Here is a 9,328-nt window from a genome sequence, read left to right as displayed (position 1 = left end):
CACTCAACTTTTCAACTTATTTTATTGCACTTCATAAATAAGTGTTCATAGAAAGGAATTGCTATAAATAAAAGTATTTTACAAGTACCAAATACAACGAGAGAACTAGAGTATTTCAACACATTGAGCAAGAAAGTGACCGACTTAGCACTCAAAGAAAACAAAGCAGAAGCCAGGAAATCACGGATAAATCTAAAAAAAATCACATCAAACGAAATGACGGTGGCCAGAAATATTAAACGTTCGCATTATATCAGATGAACAATTTCGCAACAACAACATCATTTGCATTCATACCTTCTGATCCTCAGCAGTCGAATATTATCCTTAGACACAAGAAAATGAACTTGAGAGCTTCATATAAAATTTGAGCTAAGCACCAAGTTGGGCAATTTGATGGTTTGGTTTTCATTTGCATCAACAACAATCTATTGTAATTTGATTTATGTGCACTTGACGTGTTTTACATCCATCACGCTTAACGATCATAATAATGTAAATCTTAGCGAGAAATTGTAATTATATTATTTATATAAAGTGCGCAACAAAAAAATTATTTTGAACCATGGTCAGTTTTTTTAAAATATAATATTGTCACTTTTTATGTTCATGAATTATGAATAGAATTTGAAAATTAATTGGACGATTGAAGATGAATTTTTAATGCTACCTAATTTTAAGTTACACACTGATCAGAATCATGCTCATATCACAATCGTGATAGTATCTTTATGCACACATCAATACATAATGCATCATAAAAAACACAAACCTTCACACGCATCCTGGATATATATATATATATATATATATATATATATGTATAGATAGATAGATAGATAGATACATAGATAGATAGATAGATGGATAGATAGATATACATACATTGTGTCCAACAAGTCCATCTCGATAATTATTGAAGATACGAAAAAATGATAAGAGAGCAATGTTGTTGGAAAGTATGTGTTTTAATCTAAAATTTTGGAGTTTTCGGAATTGGACTAACCGTTTGGGCTCTATAGCGCGCAAGGTTAAAGAAAAATGCAACGTTGCCACGTCATCATTGGACAACAGTTAAGGTAAATGCACTTGGCTTAAAGTATTCTGGACCAAGGAGAATAGAAGCGACGGTCACAGTGAAGGATATGAAGAAGGATCATGCTCGCAACGTCAATCCAAGGCAGTGGCGTCACCATTAGAAGGGGAGGGGGTAGATACGAAAAAGAAATTGAATTGAATTTATTCACGCCAAACTGGTATTAAGTGCTTTGTAATGTCAATCAGATGAGACAAGAGGACAATTAAATAAAATTAGAAAGGGCCTAAGTGCCAAAACTCAAAAACCAGAGAAAAGTCGATAAACATGAGTTAAAGCGGGAGGCATTCATAAGTCCTAAACGGCACAAGTCCTAAAAATATAGGCACTAGACCTAAATTTTAGAACTTCTGCCGTTTAGGGATTGTGCCGTTTAGGACTTCTGCCGGTTAGGACTTCTGCCGTTTACGACTTGTGCCGCGAAATGATTTTTAGGACTTGTGCCGTTTAGGTCTTGTGCCTTTTTCATTCATTTGCTTTAGTTCTGAAATTCGCCACCACCACACGAAATTGCAACGATACAGCAACTAGTAGGCGATAATGTTACGAACATAGCTAATTCTAACGGTAACAGCTATATTTGTACTACTAAGATTATTATTATCATTATCTGTTCTGGACTTATACACGAATTACATAATATAACATATTTCATTCTAAGAATTAATTATATAATTGGTTAAGAAACTAGTTTGTTTCAAATGGAGATACGAGAATCTTAAGACAAATTCCTAAAATAATTAAATAAATAAATAAATAAAAATGTGTAAAAAGAATATTTTATCAGACTTCTGAAACAAAGAACACCGTATTACACACAGAATTGTAATATATACTGTGTGGAGTGTATTTTATTAAGAGTAAGATAAAAATCCATCAAAGTTTACTTAATTAGAACAAAAGCTCACTAGACATTTCGGAGTGAACATTAAATACCAACTCTATATATTAAGAACGCAGTAAATTTAAAATTGGACAAACAACATTTATTATGCAATACAGTTAACATATTTTACAGTGTCTTTTGATAGAGTTGATATGTATCGGCAAAAAAAAATCAACAAATAACGCTAAATACAATACGTTTGCAGAAACCCTACATAGTCATTTAGCGGTGTAGCCTGCAATTTTTTTCTAGAAGAGCAGGCCTTTTATATATTAAAAGCAAACAAAAATTGATTTCCAGATTACGAAAGCTTCAATAATTCCTGTTCTGCCTAATCTTTAGATGTGGGGAATTCTGTACAGGATAGGATTTCTTATAAGAAGTTTTTCCTTCTTAATTGTAAGAGATTCTGTAAGAAGAATAACTATTTCTTTAGGTTTCATGATAAATTTTAAATGTTATTCTACTTGTTCCTCTCGGAAAAATGAGTAGATACATTTTTGTTATTAACAGTATTATTCACATCTATTTTAGTAAAAATGAATGTTACTTTCTTTAAATACCTGCAGAGAAATGGAAACTTGATTAACTCAGTTGCAAGAAAGTCGTTTGACATTGGAACTGAAACAAACATAGAACAAACTTAACTGGGTCTAATATAAAGTCATTTCAAAACAAAATGTTTCTCCTTTTTCCAGTAATTCATGTCCAACATGGTAAGGTTAGCAGTAAATAAAAGGTATAATATTTCACATCCCCAACACATGTTTGGCCATACAATAAACAAATAATCCAAGAGGGTGCATAAGATGGTCCTTATCCCCGATTATCTGACCTTTTGATTCGGTTGAAACTCTATAAAAAAACATACAAGTATTTGGATGTGTGATATTGATATTTTGAATTGGTGCTATCTACAAGCTTGCACATTAACAATGTAAATATGAGAATAGAAATATGTTATCGCATATAGCCTAATATAGAATTATGTATAGAAGACAGGTCAGCTGATAAGGCGACGCTGAAAAAGGAATTGTGGTGTAGAAGACTAAGACTCTTTCTTAAGGTCCTCCTTAAGCATTCTCTTGCATTGTTTACTTGTGGCCAAACATCTCTTTAGGATGCGAACTGTGACACATTTTACGTACTGAAAGCCTTAGCATGTTGAAAATGAACTTCTGGAAAATTGAATAAAAGTTTGATGTGGAATGACTTGATATTAGGACGAATTAGGTTCGTTTCAGTCACAATGGCAGACGGCTTTCCTGCAACTGAATCAAATGATTTTCCATTTCCCTGCAGATGTTTAAAAAATTACATTCATTTTTATTACAGAAGATGTGATGTAGATGTAGAAGTAGCACACTGTTAATAGCAGAACTGTATCCTAGTCATTTTTCCGAAACGAACAAGTAGAATAACATCTAAAATGTATAATGAAACTTGAAGGTATGGTTATTCTTTTACAGACTTCGTTAGAATTACTAAACAGATTATTACGAATGCAGGACAAAATCCAAGAGAACAAGATCTTGAAAATTCTGACAAAATGAACTAAAATAAAGGGACAGAATCATAGGTGCAGCCTAATAAATGGATGATTATTCTTGTCTTCAATTGTCACACACCTTTGGCAGAGGGAGGGGAAAAGGAGACTACAATTGATGGACGATATTAAAACAGAAAAGTCGTACGTGAAGAAAAGGAGGTTAGCGGAAGGCCGTGGAGCATGAAAGCTTCTCAGTTGCAGCCAGTGACCTGCCAATAATGGCAGAATACCAATGATGATGATGATGATGATGATGATGTCATGCACCTAAAATGTTATCTGTAATTCTTCACTATATTGTAAGAACCTTTTTAAAATACTGAAAACTTAATAAAACACGCAAGACTGTTGGACAGAGTTAGGAAAGACTATATTTCACATTTTGATCTTTGCTAAAAAAATATCTTGATCAGTATCTCAGAATTAAAATAAATAAATATTTATACAACGCTCAAAACAAAACTCCCATATGCTACGTCATGAAGATGAACATTTAAAAATAATCAAATGACAAGAGTTAGTTTTTACAATTAAAATGAATGGTCTAACAATAACATGCTGAACGTATTTCAAATGTATTAAATGTATAATAAATAGGAGTACCCAGAACTTTTCATGTGGGTGGGTGTATAAGTAATTAAAGCCAATCTACCCTTTTATTATATCATTTTTAGGAATAAGTTTTACTGAGATTTCCGTGTTTTAAAAGAAAGAAAATGTGAAAATTGAAGGAAAACATAATCATACTGGTAAATCAAACTGTTCATAGGATTTTGTCCGCCTCGTCAGAATTTTTCTTGGATTTTTTATCGCTTTGGTTTTGTCGCCGCTCTCGTTACTACAGCCATTATATGCACCTACATGACTTCCGATGTGCATGAATACACGCTAGGAATCAAGCATTTTGATGGTACATTTCCCTTTAAAAATTCGTTCCAGCATAAAATTCCCTGTCTCCAAAGATTAGGCAGAACAAGAATTCCCGTTCTGCCTAAAGATAAGATAATTTCTAATATTTTCTACAAAGTGCTGGAGGGATTCACTAGGCATGAGGGGAATGAATCATGAACTCCAAACTAAAATTTCTAACATGGAGACGTGTTTATAGAAAACTGTCCTTTTTTCTTCATTAATAAATTCCAGAACACATGGAACTTTTAATTTTTTTAAAGATGTGCCAAATATATACGGAACACGTAAATTTGAGGAAAAACTTGCATAATAAACTCTAAATTGTAATCGAATTTGAGACCCTGTGTGCAAGTCATATGCGATAGCAACTACACAAGCAGGGAGTAATGTTTCATGTAAAAGCTTCACCCTCTTCCTACAGAAGAACTCCTTTGTAATTCACTTACATATAATACCAACATGTAACAATACCCAATGGTAACATTCCGATTTTGATAAAATTTGGCAGGTAGTTACTACACATAAAATAAATGAATCTATGTTTTTTACTTTCTGCGAAAAAAACTGTTTTAGAGGGCAAAAGTTTCCACCCAAAATTTTGAAAGTTGACGACCGAAAGGCAAGAAAAATTGGACCGAAGTGAATGAAATTGTGCACAGATATTGTAGACATAACATGAGTATATTCCCTAATCTTACGTCTACAATATACGTGTACAATTACATTCACTTCGGTCTACTTCTTATTGTCTTTCGTATGTAAAAATTCAAAATTTTGAGTGGTTGGTTTTGCCCCTAAAACCGTATTTCCGAAAAAAAAAATAGAAGAAACCGTGTTAGTTTTTTTTTTTTTTTTTTTTTTTTTTTTTTGCGCATTGTCCCTCCACAAAGTTTCCTTGCAATTCTTCATGTTCTTTAGGTACTTCTGAGATACTGGTATTAGCACTTTTGATATCTGCTAATCAAAGGTTTGGAAGGGTCAGTGCCCAATCGTTTTTTCTAGGGAAATAAGAAACACGTATTCCCTCATTTTACGTCTACAGTATCTATGCACAATTTATTGACTTCGGTCTGCTTCGTCTTGCCATTTTCAATCTTACAAAGTCGAATCCCTCTTTCGTATTCACGAAATTGTATAAGGACTCAAAACTCAAAAACTCAAAAAAAAAAAAAAAAAGTTATTGCTTCTATACTAGTTCAATGTTTCGTACTTTAATACATCCCTTTCCCAACCATGGTTTCGGCATTGATTAAACGTAATGTTGTTGTATTAAATACATTTATTTTAAATATATCTAACGAGGAAACGGTCTCAAGTGTAAACAACCGATTTGGCTGGTGTCCGGATATGTGTTACGGGAGACCAAAGTAGGAGACACGTATTTTAGCGTTTAGGCCCATACGCAGAAATTTCCAAAATACGGGGCCCCAAAGTGCCCCTACATGCTATAACTAAGAAGCGAATGACGTTACTTACACAAAACCGACTTGGCTGGGTTCCGGATATGTGTTACGGGAGAACAACGTAGGAGACACGCATTTTGGCGTTTGAGCCCATATGAAAAAATTTCAAATTATACGGGGCCCCAAAGTATCCCTAGATGCTATAACTAGGAAGCGAATGGCGTTACTTGTACACAACCAATTTCGCTGGGTTCCGGATATGTGTTACGAGAGACCAAAGTAGAAGACACGCATTTTGGCGTTCGGGCCCATACGCAGAAATTTCCGAAATACAGGGCCCCAAAGTACCCCAACATGCTATAACTAGTAAGCGAATGACGTTACTTGTACACAACAGATATCGCTGTTTTCCGGATATGTGTTACGGGACACGAAAGCAGGAGACACTTTTTTTGGCGTTTGGGCCCATACGCTGAAATTTCCGAAATACGAGGCCCAAAGTGCCCCTACATGCTATAACTAGGACGCGAATGATGTTACTTACACAAAACCGACTTGGCTGGGTTCCGGATATGTGTTATGGGAGACCAACGTAGGAGACACGTATTTTGGCGTTTGAGCCCATACGAAGAAATTTCCGAAATACGGGGTCCCAAAGTATCCCTAGATGCTATAACTAGGAAGAGAACGACGTTACATGTACTAAACCAATTTCGCTGGTTTCCGGAAATGTGTTACGGGAGACCAACGTAGGAGACACATATTTTGTCGTTTGGAAGCATACGCAGAAATTTCCGAAATACGGGGCTCCAAAATGGCCCTACATGCCATAACTAGGAAGCGTATAGTGTTACTTGTACAGAGTGTTGGCTTGGGTTGAAATATGTTGGAATATGTCCAAAAGTGTAAGACTTGTGTTTCTTGTAAGGTCCGACAAAAAGGAATGTAAAATATACTGGGTCCCATATTGCTAGATTTTCAATAAGGCCTTGAAGTTGGCGTATGTGGTACTCATGTAATTCTGAACAGATGTTCAGCTGGTACGAGCCGTCGAGGGGGTCTGTTGACCACGAGGGTGTCAACGGGGCGAAAGAACGTTTGCGTTTTTCGCTTGTATTTCCATGACTTGGATGTGTGGAAACCCGGCGGAACACTTTTGTGCAAGAGAGTGAACATTATTATTTAATCGATGCCGCGTGTGTTGTCAGGTAACCGGGCAGAGTGGCGGAAGTAAAGTTTGCTGGTCTGTCAGGTTTTGTCGGAAGAAAAACTACATCTCCTTGACTTTGCCTTATGATCTTCCGTAACTCATATCCGGAACCCAGCCAAATCGGTTGTGTACAAGTAACGTCATTCGCATCCTAGTTATAGCATGAAGGACCACTTTGGGGACCCGTATTTCGGAAATTTCTGCGTATGGGCCCAAACGCCAAATACGTGTCTCCTATTTTGGTCTACCGTAACACATATCCGGACCCCAGCAAAATCGGTTGTTTACATTTGAGACCGTTTCCTCGTAAGTTTGTCATTAATTTCAATTAAGTTGTCAAAGATCCTCTAAAATTTCAGTGACGCGCAATGGCCTATAAGCCATTAACTTCTGTGGCCACTCCTGCTAGAAACTACAGACTTAAACATTCGATAAAGCATTTCAGTAGTAAGTAGTTGCCACAATACTATTATGAACGTATTTAATTCCAACGGTAACAACTATGTTAAGAATACTAAAATTATTATTAATAATGATAACGAGTACGACGATATTTATTAATAATGATAACGATAGTAGTTAATTACGAATATGACAACTATTTGCTACAGAAATACTTGAATGCAATTAATATATGTGTAAAAATAATTTGTTTCAAAACATCAGGAGAGCAAAATTTATGACGTACATAACTAAAACACAATATGATGTTACTTATATGAGGTCAGTGGTGTGGAAATAGAGAAAAACAGACATTATGAGAGATCTAGGAATCACATTTGGTAGGACGTTAAAATTTTGTCACCATGGAAATAATTCATGGAAAGAGCAAGAAAGGACAATATGTTTCATTTATTTATTTATTTATTATTTCAGAATGATAGAAAATGTATTTAAACAAATTACTTGTAAGAACTAAGGTTTTGTAATATGAAACAGTATATCTAAAATTTGAACAACAGATTGACAGTATTCTTGCCACGAACGCGATGGTAGCGCCAAAAGAGATTTTTAGGTCCAGTGCCGTTTAGGACTCCCTTCGTTTAGGATTTGTGCCGCGTCCCCGTTATAGCGATACAAATTAAACGGGTACTCCGACCATGTGAGTTATCTGAAACAGAAGCAACAAATTTTAAGCTATAAACTCCTTACAAATGTATTCTGCTTGGTACTAACAAGGGACGTATGCAAGCTCGATATTTATGAAAATTGGTACCCTGCCTAATTGTGAATCGCTAATCCTCGTGGTGATAGTCACTCGATGCGGGAATACTTTGTTTACCCGCTATGCATAATACATATACCAACAGTGATTGGGTGAGGCTGTGCCGAGTTATATCCCAAAAGCACTGGAAAAAGGCAAAATATGAAAATTGTATGCAGGTACCCTGATACCTATGGGACGGGAAATGTCACCAAAAAACACGGCAGTAGTGTCATACAAGCAATTTTGCCATCTTAACACAGGCCTACAGTTTTCTTTAAACAGAACATGTATTATTTTATGGCATTAAAACAATTGCAATGAAATGTGAAAGAAAATAAGCAAAAGGTTTGTTATCATTGTTGCCACATAAAGCATATATGAGGCTCTAAAACTAAGAAATTATGGAGTCCGCACAGATAAACGAATAAATGTACAACAATAAGACTGCAGAAGGAACAAATGTACGCTAAGGAGTAAACTACAACATGCACATCATCCAGTGGCAAACGGGTTTGATACAGAATTCACCCAAAAAATGACACATTTTAGAGTTGCCGTAGAAAAAAGAAGAATAATGCGGAGATGTGAACAGCAGGTCTTCCTATACCGCAGCTATTCCAATGGTGTTTGTGCGGAATCGATATCTCAAACCATCTCCGAGAGCTAGAAAACGTACTGTATTGGGCTTGCAACACTGCATAAAATCTTATATGCCTTCCAAACCACAGAAACAACGTCATAGCGCCTGAAAAGAGGATAGAAAAGCTGTGGCACGAAAGGTAATATATCTGTGAAAGGAAAGTATGTCTGTCTAGTCGCAAAGATTAATGACCTGTAATAGGTGTCAGTCGATAGTGTAGGAAACGTTAGCGTGTAAGACAATGATGAAGATAAAACCACTGCATTCACGTCACCAGTAATATACAGGCACAAAATATTTTAACACAATACGCCAATACATGCAACAGAAAAGCCACAGATAGTATGGACATTCTTGCACACTCTCGATATGAAGCCCTAGTCACGCTCTCGATATGACGTATGAAGCCCTTTGGTCACTGGTTG

This window comes from Thermobia domestica, chromosome 15, assembly GCF_964235325.1.
Source record: "Thermobia domestica chromosome 15, izTheDome1.hap1.1, whole genome shotgun sequence".
NCBI classification, from domain to species: Eukaryota; Metazoa; Arthropoda; class Insecta; order Zygentoma; family Lepismatidae; genus Thermobia; species Thermobia domestica.
This window is presented reverse-complemented; position numbering follows the sequence as displayed.